A 15,184-nucleotide genomic window follows, 5' to 3' on the forward strand; every position below is an offset into this window, starting at 1 on the left:
TACATTGAAAAGGCAAACCTACAGTATGAATCAGCATAATTCGTCTAATGTATTTTCTACGTTTTATTCCCAGGCGGAGACCTGCTTGATGAGAGGAAGCTATTATAGGGGTGTGCTTTTGCCCCCGGAGCATATATGCGCAGGCACAGTCCCATGCTGGCCCAGTTATGTGAGCTATGTGTCCAGGCCGGGAGGGGAGAACATCCAGCCCCTTCCCCCACACCTCCTGCTGCCACCACAGGGGTAGTGTTCTGTTCTACATGCTGAAGGTGAGTGAGATAACAGTCCCTGTTACCCCCCCACGGCTGAGTGAGGGTCCCCCTGCTCAGTCCCCCTACTACACTGATTCCCAATCTATGTGGACCGTGCAGATCTTGCATGTAGGCCCCCCAAATAATTGGCAAAACACTTAAGTTTATGTTTATCATGTTTTTAAAAAAAATACATGTTTTATTTGAAACCTTGGAAAAATGATAATAAATGCCAATAAATTAAAGTATGGCCTACTATGTTAATTCCACTGATCCAAGCCGGAACGCAATCGATTGATTGATTGATGAATCCGTTCTGAAAATGCACAAGACCCACCCATCTGATCACGTGTTAAGTGTTCCGATGGGTGGGCTGTGAACACTTGCAAGATTTTAAAGTGGGCCCTGATCCAGAAAAGGTTGTGAACCGCTGCCCTACTACCGTCCCTCAACTGACTGACCACCTGCTCTGAAGCCTAGCATCCCCTAACACACTTAATGGAACGACCAGATGACAGATGCATGTGTGGCCGGTTTAGCGTTCACTCACATGTTGTCCATGCATGGGACGACGTGTGTGTGTGTGTGTGTGTGTGTGTGTATCGACTAGGTTCATCCTGGTGTCCCTATTTTGGGCATCTCATTACTGTAAAAATGTAATCCTTTTCCGTGACGAGGTCAGAATAGACGATAAGAAAATGTCAAACTCTTCTAGGAAAATGTAAAAAGGTATGTGTAAAAAATAGATTAGAACAAATCATAGCAGTTCTAAAGGTTCACAACACGTTGCATGACATGGATCATTGTAGATCATCTATTTATGCTATTCTTATATAGGGTTATAAGGGCTTAAATAGGGTTTATGTGTGATGTGGTTAACACACAAATGCATGCACACTAAATGCATGCATGTGCACGGCATGCATTCTGTTTGTGCTCTGCTCTCTTTTCGAGTGTCTCTTTCCAGCTTCCCATGTGAACAGGGTCATGAGATGTATATTCCACGTGGCAGTTCACTGGCACGTAGGGTTCGTAACACAAACAGAGAGGTCTGGAGCGAGCGCATTCAACGGGCTGGCATTCTGCGAAACCGTGCCACATTTCTCCGCAATCACACATTTTGCCACTCTTGAACAAAACATCTTGCCGGGCGTGGACGTACTGTTCCAAGAAGAAGCAAAGCATGGTGGGTTGCCTCTGCCAAGTGCCAACTCCGCAGGCTAGAGGGAGATTACAGTGATTACGTTTTTGAGCAATCGCAGTATGGAGGGGACGTATGTACGGTACGTACTCGGGGGTCGTGGGTGGAGGTAAATGCAGGAGAACATTGGCAAAGTTTCACTGCAGAAGGGAGGAACACAAAAACACACAAACAAAAACGTGAACGTGAGCCCATGACCTCGAAATGACTGCTGAAACACGGTGTCCTCATTTTGTAATTATCCTCGTCGAGAGAGAGAGAGAGAGAGAGAGAGAGAGAGAGAGAGAGAGAGAGAGAGAGAGAGAGAGAGAGAGAGAGAGAGAGAGAGAGAGAGAGAGAGAGAGAGAGAGAGAGAGAGAGAGAGAGAGAGAGAGAGAGAGAGAGAGAGAGAGAGAGAGAGAGAGAGAGAGAGAGAGAGAGAGAGAGAGAGAGAGAATATAAGAGGTGGGGTCATAGATAGATATGAGGTGGTGGGGATGGGAGCAAGAACATGAAAAGGAGAGATGAATATGGGATATGTCAAAAATGAGAGATAGATAGATAGATAGATTGATAGATAGATAGATAGATAGATAGATGTGAAGGTAGTTGGTGAGGATGGGAGCAAGAGAGTGAAAAGGAGAGGACAAGTAGAAGAAGGGACATAAAATATGAGAGAGAAAAAGAGAGAGAAAGAGAGAATGGTGGAGCTCGCTGCTTGGTGTGAGTGAGCATGGGAAATGCGTGGGATTTCTGGACCGTCACTGTGGACCGGCTCCAGACGTGCACACACACACACACACACACACACACACACACACACACACACACACACACACACACACACACACACCTGACGGTGGCCAATCTATAGTCACATTAAACAATACACAATGACACTTTGAGTCTGATTACACAGTGTGTACAAATGGAATCCAAATGGCCCTGTATAGGGTCCCGTAAGCATGCATTTGTTCCATCTTTTCAGAGTTAAATGAACACTAAAGGAGTTTACATGCAGAAAAACTCAGCCAGATAAAGTACACACACATTATGACGCCTACATTAATTCTTTCTCTGTCAAGTCCGTATATATATACGTACCCCTCAGCTAGGGGACGTTATTTGCTAGGTCCGTATATATATACTGACCCCAATGTATACTCTGTGTATATAATGGTTGAGCCCTACGGCAGCTTTTAACATTGATCCGGTTGCTATGCAACGCCTCCGTCACCACCAGCTATGGGATGTAAAATCTCATCACCATTTTCCTCGGTTACGAGCAGGATTTTCAAACTGTCCATGGTGGATCTTCAGCTATCCACATTTCGGATGTAATTTGTGACTTTGTACTGCGTCGCTCCCGACATGTAAACGTTTCTGGCAAGAGGTAAACACTGTGTGCTTGTGCTACTGATACTAAAGTGTGTGTATTGAGTGTGTGTTTGGGGCGGAGGGCGGGCAAACTCCTTCTCTTAAAGCAGGGATGTCAAACTCAAATACACAGTTGGCCAAAATAAAGAAATCGTCGAGGTCGAGGGCCGGACTGTGTTTCAACACACGGGCACCGCGGTCATGAGGACGTCCCAGGCAAACAGCAAAAAAGTAAATGCATTTAAAACTGAAAATGCATTATTATTAAGCTCAGTTTCTTGTTCTATGATCCTCACCAAGCACTGCTTTCATAGTATGTGATATGTGCCAATGCACTCTCAGTGCATTGTGGGACTTGTAGTATTATGGTGGTCCGTGCAATATACCAGAGGGCCAGTTCTAATACTAATTAAATATCATCCCGCGGGCCAAAGATAATTCACTCACGGGCCTGATTTGGCCCCCGGGCCTTGAGTTTGACATATATGTCTTAAAGTGAACGCGGATGGTGGCATAGGTTAACTTCATTTATGCTACCAGCTAGCGGAAGAAAAAGAATTAAGGATCATAAGTGCATGTACACACAAATATACAGGCACAGGTGAGGTATCACAGATCATTCAGTAGTACAGGCATTATCTTATTCATCATCTTATTTCCAGGTCGTATGCCATAATTAAGTCATAACACCACCATTTTATGCATAATCCATATTATGCAAGTCATGCTGAGCACAAACACATAAGGCTTAAGACTCGCCAGAATATTTTACGCATTAGGTGCGTGTTCATATGTTAACACAATCATTCCCGGGATTTCTTCAAAATAGGAGCTCTGGGGTGCCGGGGAAGACATAGACGCTTTTACTCTGAACCGCTAGGACATGTCCTATGCATCCGTCAATTGGATTCCTATGACTTGTGGACACGTCGGATGGACGGAACCTGTTAATATTAAGGGCACAATGCGGTATCTGCTATTTTGCCCCTTGACTTAAAAAGACTCAGAGCATACCACTAAGACGTGGTCAGACCAGACGCTGATTGGTTGGGTTGATGGAGGTGTCGCCCATGACTAATTCAGGGCTGTTTTACCCATAGTGCCATGGCGCAGAGTGCCAATTACCGCACCCATAATAGCAAAATGGCATTGGTCACGCCTCCACGTCGTAAGTTAAGCAATAAGAACTGGCGGTACTTAAGAAGTGCAAAATAGGGCCCGCAGTGTACTTGATACTACTACCGGCCATTTCCTAAACGCATACTGTGTTTAGATTTTTGATGTAGCCATTGTTATAGTGTCACCAGGAGGCCAATTTACACAAAACCCATTTTTTGATAATTCTCTGAAAGATTTTGTCCAAACATCACGCACATTGGTACACATTATCTCTATGGTCATGTGATTAAGACGCATCTCTCAGATTTTTCATATTCCATCCTGATTGGCTAAGATTGCCTTTGAACGTTCTAAAATGCCTCATCATAAACACAGCTTTTGACTGCCGTTAAAATGTGCACACACATTCCCACTAGGCCAAGAAATGCCACCCTATACATATTTCAAATCGGCCTTATGGTGGTGCTATAACAGTCAGATTCATGTTTTGGCCTATAACTCTTGAACCGTAGGTCATAAAATCAAAACGAGAATGACGAGTCATGACTGGCAGGTGCAGAAAGCTGTCATTTATGAACATCTACAGTATATTCAGTATGTGTGCCTCAGCCTCTGCCTCAGCTCACGGCTTCACGTTGCAGTGTTCCGAGTGTGGGTTTTATGCCGTTCAGACTATGGGTTTTATGGGTAAGTCTCCCATTGGCTTAGAGGCAGCCTAGAGATGAGCCAGCCAATCATGAAAATGTGTGTGAATGTAGGCCAGGATGCTTTTCAAGCATCTGGCAAAAATCCCCCCTTGGATTCATTGGATCATGACGCAACTCCCCATAAATGTCCATTTCCAGCAGAAGTTGTCCACCATGTTGCATTTTCTTTGCAACACAGTTTTTGCAACAACTCCTAGTCACCCAAATTGGTACACATTATCTCTGTAGTCATGTGATCAAGATGCATCTGTCAGATTTTTCGGATTCTATTATGATTTCCTACGATTGGCTTGCAGGAGGGGCCCTTTTTGCATGCCATGCAGCATGCTACAAGCCCCGCTGGACCAATCTGCGGGGAAACGTTGCACGCACACACCCAGTAGGCAAAGGAAACTTTTCTTTTCTTCACCATGACATTGATTTTTGTTACTACTCGTGCAGATTTTGTCCAAACCTCCCACAAATCGCATTATCTCTATAGTGATCAAAATGTATTTGTCACTTTTATTATATTCCATTCTGTTTGGCTTCCAAAGTTTTTGGGGGTGGCCGTTCACACAAAATGCCACACATGTTGCACGCACATTCCCACTAAGTCAAGGAAGAACCTCCATCCCATTTGTTTTTAAATCTCCTCATGGTGGCGCTACTTCACATTTTGGCCTTTAACTCTTGAAATCTTATCAATCTTTTCCCCCTGGATCATGACTCAACGTATAGGCTATAGGTATTTTCTTACATATAGTGCGTTTTCTTCAAAACACACTTTTGGTGTACTGTTGTATAATCCTACTGGCTCATCTGCCAGTGAGGAGCCCCCACTGGGAGGACGTGGAGCCTTCGTCCTACTCCTCCTGCCCAACACCTCCCCGCTGACAGGTGCCGCCCCAGCCCGTAGGAGTGCGTGTTGTGACAAATAGCACCCTCCCCCACTGGATTCCCTCCCACAAACACGGGCCAATTGTGTTTGTTTAGACACTCGACAAAGCCGCTCGCACTGCGGTGGATTCTAACCCCTAGACTCACTTCGCGGTGGGGGGCAGCTACTCTACCACTGTGCCACCCAAGCACCATCTTCTTAACCCATTTACACTTGTTGCAATCTATATGTTCATGTTGTTATACCTTTCAATCCGGATGCTACTTCTGTGTCTCATTAGTTGTTGAGGGCCCTCCTATGCCCAGCTTTGAGGGTTTGCCTGATGATTGGCTGATCTGATCATCCCATAGTGATGATTTGATTGGCTGAGCAATGTACATATTGAGGATAAAATTGAGGGCAGAAAAGTGAAGACACTAAACGTGATTGGCCGGAATGACATTTGTGATGATTTGATTGGCATGGAATGTAATGTATGATAAGAGCGCCCCTCACATCACACAAGTGTGATTTTCGCTATACATGTAGCAAGCGTATTATCTAGTGTCCAATTAAGTACATTGTCTACTTCAAATAACTTTATTGACATTGTCAATCAGTAGGTATCTTACCCCGACACCAGGGTTTCCTCAATGGAAGAGTAGCGAGGCTACTTCAAACCACTGCAGATATGATAGTTCAATTAAATATATTAACTTTTAAAATAACATTCTATTAATTTAAAATTAAATAAGTGTCGGTTGGCCCGGATTGTAGCTTTAAACTTATCCAAAGGTTTAATCTTGATCATTTCTGCCATGCCTATATATAGGCTACAGTAGCTAGCAAACATTTGGCGAAAATAGCAGATCTACCAGCTCATCATGAGATGCTACGATACCTACCTGTTTTGAGCTTGGAGATTGACTGTTTTCGCCAAAGACATTTGTTGTAGAAGGAAAAAGGAGAGGACCAATTATAGACCCCTGTGAGACCTCCGGTCAACAAAGTATATAGGATTTAAGTGAGTGTTCACAAGGAGTAGTACAGTATATGTTCTACCACCAGAGGGCAAAATCTAGTCAGAAACCATTATAGAGGATTCCTCAGACTTAGGCACCCATGCATGCAAACCCATACATAAATGTCCCCCCCAACACTTCAGGCTACAGGCCATCAGCCACTTAAGTTACATCAAAGCTATACTGTGTCAGTGTTTGCATTCCTAAGACCAAGATGGTAGCGCATATTACATAAATTGAGGTAAAGTTGACATCACAGGCCAACCGATTTAAAACAGACATAACTTCTCAACGCACTGGATCAGGACTCATGGTAGAATCTTATGTATAATACCAATCCCATTAATATAAACTTCTTACACATTCTTAACAATTGAGCCATGTCGCTGAATTCCACGAGGGCTGGGTTGGGGGGGAGACTGGGGGTTAGTGTAATTGGGGATTAAGATAATAGCAGGTTTGGAGGGGGGAATGTGATGTATTGGCCTCTTAATGCCCACCAGGGCCAGACTTCCATAAACTGTCTCCTCGCCACTGTGACAGAAAAAAAGGGTCTCTGTGCTGACTGTCGGCATGAGCTCACTTCTTAGCGGATTATGGATTAGTGGAGCGTGGCTTCTTGAGAGCCAAACATTGGCTAGATTCAGCCTGATGTGGCCTCTTGTCATGCCAGGGATGCCTCTGCGGTGGAGGTGGTGGAGCCGTTGGGAGTTCTGATTGCCATTTTGAGATATGACAGACCGCCTGAACTGCAGGATACTGCACCGTAAATTCAGCCCCAGGCCAGGCACGGCTACCAGGGTGGCTGTGAATACCAGCCCCAGGCCAAGGCAGGCAAGGGCGTATACGTTGGTCCGACATACTAACAGTCCGACATACAACAGTCAGACATGCGTGGCCAGTTAAGACGCATGCGTGGCTGGTTAAGACTCCTGCGTGGCCGGTTAAGACTCCTGCGTGGCCGGTTAAGACTCCTGCGTGGCCGGTTAAGACTCCTGCGTGGCTTCCACGTGCGCTTACGGCTATAGGTTTGGGGTAGGGTAGGGTGTCGGACTATTGCGTGTCGGACTGTTAGCAGGTCGGACTAGATATGAACCCGGCCAGGCAAGACTACCAGGGTGGCTGTGAATACCAGCGCAGGGTGCTGTATACAGACAGATCCAGGGCAGTCCACACATAGCAGGTATGTGGCAACACATGTTACTGTTCATATACATCTGTGCATGTATGTCAGGCAATCCAGTGTATAGGTCAGCTGTCTGTGAGAGCCCATGCTGTGGGGGTTAAGTGAAATTGGAACACCGACGGCTGTGACGTGTGTTGTGACTGCATGTATGTGTGCACTTTTATATGGCTTTAATTACAGACTGTGAACACAGACTGACTTGTTTATTCTGCTGCGTAGTACACACTGAGGCCTGGCTGGCACCACAAACACACGTGCCCCACAAGCCTGCCCGCGCGCGCGCGCGCGCGCGCACACACACACACACACACACACACACACACACACACACACACACACACACACACACACACACACACACACAGCTGCGCACGCACACACTGGTGAGACACATGCACACTCTGACTGTAGACATAAAATTTGTAATCACATGATGCATGCAAGCCACACACACACTCACGCACAAAAATCCCTGCCTCATAGTAGTAAAACTATCTCTCCTGGATGGCAGAGCAGGTTGCATCTGCCAGTTCAGTGAGTCACATGTATTTTATGTTCATCAAATTAGTCATTTATGGATCATCTGAGAGGCAGACCATCACTCACAGGCAACGTCCCCTAATAGACATAAAATACTTGTTCATTTTCATCCAACCTGCAATACATCATGTCCCCTTTTCCTACCACACAGGTATTAAGTCTTTCAAAGTTTTCCAGAATTACAGCAACCTATCGCCAGGCATTAAAGCAACCCTGCAATTCAAAGTTGCGTTCAAATTCCCCAAGCTTACACAAACAGGCTATTTAAAGGGTATAGGCCCTAACATAGCCTGCTTTATTTTGAGTGGACGAAGAAGGTATAAATAGACGTTGAGGAGTGCAACAAGCGAATGCTTCATATGAAATGGCTGGCGTTACATCATTGCCTGTGAGAGCGAAGTTCTGGAGCGATGCAGGCCACTCAGGGCCAGCCATTATGGTTTGTACTAATGTTCTGGTTTCACAATCCAAACATTCTAAGAGCTGTTATTTGCTCTTTTTTCCTTTTACTCAGTAATTCTGCTTCTTTCTTTTTTTCCTCTGTATTCTTCTTCTTCTTCTTTCGGCAAAGCAAAGATGTCAACAGCAAGGAGAAGTGGCTGTAACTGTGGAGACAGAAAAGGCCTGGAGTAGAGCGAGACAGTCACACACAAATGGGTTGGGGGGACAATGAGACATGGCTGCAACAGAGTCTATTGTATATAGGACACAGATTTTGCAATCAGTAAATATCTTCACATTTTCTGTGTTGCATGATTCTGCATGTTTGTGGATGCACTCATGGTTTTTATTGTGTGTCTGTCTGTCTTCAATGTGATATATGAATGCTTCATCCATCTTTTTGGCTGACACATAGTCACGAGCAGTCAGTGACAGGGATGGGGAGGGAGGGCAGCTCGTAAGACTGAAACTCATCAGGCCTAACCATTGATATGACTTTACTTGAGAGGTTCAGCAACCTATTCTGGAGAGAAGCGATAAATACATCCTATTTGTTTCCATTTGGTCCTGCAACTCCGTTATAACAGAGTTAACCACTCTCTCTTAACTGGAGTACAACTCCGTTATAACAGAGTTAACCACTCTCTCTTAACTGGAGTACAACTCCGTTATAACAGAGTTAACCACTCTCTCTTAACTGGAGTACAACTCCGTTATAACAGAGTTAACCACTCTCTCTTAACTGGAGTACCCGAGGGATCTACAGTATACTAGGACCCTTCCCTTTTCCCCTCTACACCAAATCTCTTCAGCGAAAATAGCTGATCTACAAGCTCTCAAGTCACATCGTGGTTGTACCTGGCTCATGTGGTTAAAAAAAAAGGTTAGAGCAGAATCTGCTAGTGCTTATCTTTGACAAATCAGCCTAACTGTGCCAGCTGTCACCTATTTTGCCTCGTCATTCTTCTTGACTTACGTTAGTTGAATAGGGAAGACAAATGTAAAAATAATTCTTCTTGGGCACAGGCAGCACAGTAGCACACCAGTGAATTATGGAGACAGAGAACATCTATCATTAGTTACAGTCTACGCCTACGGTAGTGGAGAAATGGTTGGATACATTTTCCAGCTTAACACGGGATCATTTGAAATTGATATACCTTTTTCAAAACTACATTTGAAAAAGCTATTGTGGTGGAGTCTCCAACCCTGAAGCGTACCAAAGCTATTGTGTTGGAGTCTCCAACCCTGAAGCGTACCAAAGCTATTGTGTTGGAGTCTCCAACCCTGAAGCGTACCAAAGCTATTGTGTTGGAGTCTCCAACCCTGAAGCGTACCAAAGCTATTGTGTTGGAGTCTACAACCCTGAATCGTACCAAAGCTATTGTGTTGGAGTCTCCAACCCTGAAGCGTACCAAAGCTATTGTGTTGGAGTCTCCAACCCTGAAGCGTACCAAAGCTATTGTGTTGGAGTCTCCAACCCTGAAGCGTACCAAAGCTATTGTGTTGGAGTCTCCAACCCTGAAGCGTACCAAAGAACAACTCACTGATTGTAAAGTGCTGACAGGAAAAGAGAACAGGAAATGTGATATTTTGAGTAACGGTGCGCAAAAGTATTCTAATCGCTATGGGTCACAGAAAGCCATCGGAGCGCAATTTTGTTTAAGCCCCGTTAGAAATGTGAGGTTCCCACCCCCCCATTTCCTCAAAGAAAAATGATTTACATTCATCACAATGACAAATACTGAGAGCAAACCCAGCGTACCAGCAATTTTTCAAACTGGCATGCTGTTTTATTCAACAATTGGCCTCTCCCCCGGTGTCTGTCCGCTAATGGTTATATTTATCTCCGGGACTGCCATTATTTCATTGACACAAATCGTGTTTTCTTAATCTGTAATTATTCTGCAATTGCACACCAGCTGTGAAATCACAAGTGCGGTGGCACTCCACGTTGGACTGGAGAGTGCCACCGCCAAGCTGTCTGGATTGTTTTTCATGTAATTGAAGCGAAACTGCTTGAGGTCACTGAGATCATTCCTATTACAGATCCATTGGAGCGTTCTGCTATGTTTAGTGAATGATGGGGCTTATTACTTCATTTACACCAGGCCTGATATAATCTCTCCAATGGAATCTGATTCAGATCTGCTTCGAGAACAATGGATGCTGTAAACCCCAGTCCACGATAAGTAAAGCTTTGGTTGGAAGGCTCATTGTGACACACTCAATGAGAGATTTCATGTCAGGCCACCAGAGGCTGTGTTTGCTGTTCCAGTGGAAACACTCATTACAGTAATTGTGCTGCCTTTCCATAATTTCCCCAGAGCTCTCAGCTTTATAAGAGAGGGGACTGAGCAAATAGCTCATGACTGTTATAATGCAGGTAAATCAGGCTTCCTCCAAGAACTACTCACTCAAGCAAGACACATATGGCAAACATATACACGAGAGAAATGACAGAGGCGAGAGAGAAGCAGAGAGAGAGAGATACACACACAAAGAGAGACTGTGAGTTTAGGGCTTAGTGTGTCTGTGTTATGATTCCTGGAGTCAGGCATTATAGCGGAACACATCCAGTGTGGGGCGCGTGCTGTGGGAGGCACACACAGAGTGCCTGGCATGGTTGGCAGGGTGCTGCGGCCCGCGCTGCCTGGTGCATGCCAGTCATTTCTGCGTGAAGCCGAAGCTGTCTCCACATGGACAGCCGGTTGTGAGCCAAAGTGCCCCTGCCAGCACGCACACTGGCAACAATCAATTATGTTAATGAAAATGTATACTTTGTCGATCGACCACGTCGCAAGAGGAAAACGTGAACATGTACGACATATTTTCAAAAATGTGTTTTTGTCTAAAGAATAAATTGGCCCTCAGACCATACGCAGCAAACAACCCACGGACCCTGATCGGTTTACCCCCTCTAAATCACTGCCATGGCCATTTGTTTTGGAGAGCAGTGACTGACAGTGACTGGAGAGAAAATGCCACCCTCAGTGACGGTACCCTGTCCTGAGTATACGATGAGTCCGCTGTAGCTGTCTCAGAAGTTAGACAATTTTTTCTTGTGACATTTATTTATTTACTTTACCACAGCTTCTACTTCTGTCGTATGTCCTTAGACCTTAACACAAAGCTTGCTAACGATAACCTGATTACCACTGATGCTAATGCTGATAGCATTGGACGACCAACCTTTTCCAAGGCCGACAGCAAATGTTCTCTTATAGCGAGAAGCACATAAGCGCATACCTCAAAAGAAAGCTTAATTTGTCCACTCCAATTTAAAAAATATATATACCATCTTCCATTCTGGAGATATTTACCTGTAACACCTGCTTTTGTAGTAACGTGCGGTTCTTGAACAGAAAGCCGAGTTAGGGACCGTTTTATGTCAGACATTGACATTGACAGGCACATATCAAAATGAACACAAAAAATATCCTATACATACTATACACCGAATGAAAGCCCTGAATGTCTACTTTTACGAGGAAAACACATTGATCCCATCTACCATTCGTCGGTAATTGGCTTTTGTATGAGCTACAGAATGAGCATAGGGACAGAGGGAACATATTGGGGCTACGTTACTACTGTTTTGTTTATTTTTTATGATGATGATGATGACGGATCGGGTAGACGCCAGACGGGCAGATGAAACGATGCAAAGACGCGTTGTCATTATTTATCCATCTATGTACGTGTCTGTCACTGTATCGTTCCAACTCGGCTAGCCGAGTTCGCAGAGGGACGGTGGTGTTGCTGTGCCCCTCCAGTAACACAACAGCGTGTATTTGCATTGTTCCATCTGACCGATGATCATCATCATAAAAAAATAACCGTCCACCGTCCCTCGCCGAGTTCGCCGAGGGACGATACAATACGTGATAGTTTTCTTGTTTGTTCGAGTATGAAGAAGGAAAGGAGACATGAATCTGACCGACTTTAGATCTGTTATCATAGTGTCCATGGGAGCCGCCATGTTCCGACAGACACTACACACAAGACGCCCTCCCCTCCCCTGAAACAAACAGGAGGGGAGGGGAGGAGGGAGAAACAGGAGGAGTGTTGTGGGATGAATCGGGGCTGCTTGATCTATTGTCCGGGTGTGTAGAAAGACGATTGAAAGTAATCAATAAAAACATGCGCTAAACGGAGATCTACGTGTCCCGCATCGGACCGTTGGGATTCGAACCACGTAGAAAACCGGTTCTCGCATTCGGGGTGTTAAGGTTCGTTGCAGCAAGTGTGTTGGTATTAAGCCATGATCACCATTCGGTGTTCGGCATATACTGTAGGGCAGCTGGTCAGCTCGTGTTCCAGTCTGTACTGAATCCCAGCATTCACAGTGGGCACTGTCTGTGAGACTCCACTTCTCCATTCACAGTGGGCACTGTCTGTGAGACTCCACTTCTCCATTCACAGTGGGCACTGTCTGTGAGACTCCACTTCTCCATTGCTGCACCGAAACGTCCCACACCTGTCCTCAGGCGATTGAGGGTTGTCCACTCCTTACGGGGGAGGTGCTGGCCAGGAACATCTGTGGGATCCTCAATGTAGTGGTGAAGCCTGGATGGTTCTGCTGCCTTCCACTGGTCCCTCCCTCTCGCCTTCACTCAGGAAGCCTTGGAGGTGTCAGCCATTGTTGTGTGGAGCAGTTCCTGGGCCTGTGTGGCAAAGGGGCGCCGGGACTTGGTGTGGTGTCTCTGTGACGACCTTGTGGAGGAGGTGGGATTTGGAGTGGCTCGTAGGCACCCGGAGACCGTCCGTAGCGCGCTGTTGAGTGCAGCGTCCAGCTTTTTGATGTGGGGGCTACGGCTCCAGACTGGGGCACAGTACTCGGTGGCGGGGAACACCAGAGCCTTTGGTGGAGATGTGCAGTGACTTTGTGGTGGCTCCCCACATAGTACCATCTCTAGACGCCGTATCAGTGCGGTACGGGCGGTGGTCTTTCCCTTGACACTGTCCAGGTGTTTACATTTTAAACAGTGAGACAGTGTCTCAGACATAGTTCTGTTGAGCTTCACCCCAGATATGTCGGGAGGATTGGGACTGTGACCAGGCTTTGTCAACCATGCATGATTCAAGGAGGATTGGGACTGTGACCAGGCTTTGTCAACCATGCATGATTCAAGGTTCAAGGTTGGACTTTATTGTTACATCATGTGTACAGGTACATAAGAGTAAAACTTATTTTTGTGTGGCTTCCTTACAGACAATGCAGCAGCATAGATAGCATAACATTCAAAACAACAAAAACACAGCAAACTAGAAAAAGTGCCCTTCTGGGCACAGGTCTCCACCAGGAGGATAGGATTGTGTGTGATGTTTGGCAAAATGTTTAGGAGTAATATAAACATGTGTGTGTGTGTGTGTGTGTGTGTGTGTGTGTGTGTGTGTGTGTGTGTGTGTGTGTGTGTGTGTGTGTGTGTGTGTGTGTGTGTGTGTGTGTGTGTGTGTGTGTGTGTGTGTGTGTGTGTGTGACGCGACTTGGCCTGTTGTAGCGCCACCATGAGGCTGATTTGAAAACTGTCAAGTGGCATTTCTTCCTCAGCCTAGTAGTGGGAATAGGCATGCACAGTTTCACCGCAATCGGACGCTGCGTTGCTGAGTAGTGGCAATTTGTACAAAACGGGTACAAAACCGGCTACTCCTGAAAACTTTAGACATATGTCGGCCTCCTGGTGGCGCTATAAAGAGCAGATGTGAAAAATTCCAGGCAAAGGTGTTTCCTTGGCCTCTAGGGAGTGTGCATACATGGTTTTACACAGATCGGTGCAGTTATAGGTAAAACACAAATCGGCCAGTTATAGCGCCACCATGAGGCTGAGTTGAAAATATTCAAGTGGCATTTCTTCCTCGACCTAGTGGGAATGTGCGTGCAAAATTTCACGTAAATCACACCATGTGTTCATGATTTGCAGCATTTTGTTTGAAACGGAGCACTCCTGCGAACTTTGGAAGCCAATCTTAGCCAATCAGGATGGAGTCTGAAAAATCTGAAAGACGCGTTTCGTTGAATGGCTCTAGAGAGACTGTACCAATTTGCGGAATGTTTGGACAAAATCTGTAGGTGTACTGTCAAAACATTTGTTTTGCACAAAGCGGCCTCCTGGTGGCGCTATAACAGGACAATGTAAAAACTTTGGGGCAGAGATTCAGCTCTGGCATTCAGGGAGTGTGTGTGCAGAGTATGGCTGCGATCAAGCCAACGGTGCCAGAGATTAGCTGTTCACAGACGGATGGACACACGGACGGACGGACGGACGGACACACGGACGGACGGACGGAGTGCAAAACATACTCTCTCCCCATGCCTTCGGCCTGGTGGAGACAACAAAGGGACAGAATAAAGAGTGCAAGGAGGAGCAATCAATAAGGAATAGAAAAATAGTAACATATGTTATGTACATGTTTTCACAGCTTCACAGTACGTTTAGCGCATGTTTTTATTGATTACTTTCAATCGCCTTTGTACACACCCGGACAATAGATCAAGCAG

Source organism: Electrona antarctica (genome assembly GCF_951216825.1).
Source record: "Electrona antarctica genome assembly, chromosome: 1".
Taxonomy (NCBI): Eukaryota; Metazoa; Chordata; class Actinopteri; order Myctophiformes; family Myctophidae; genus Electrona; species Electrona antarctica.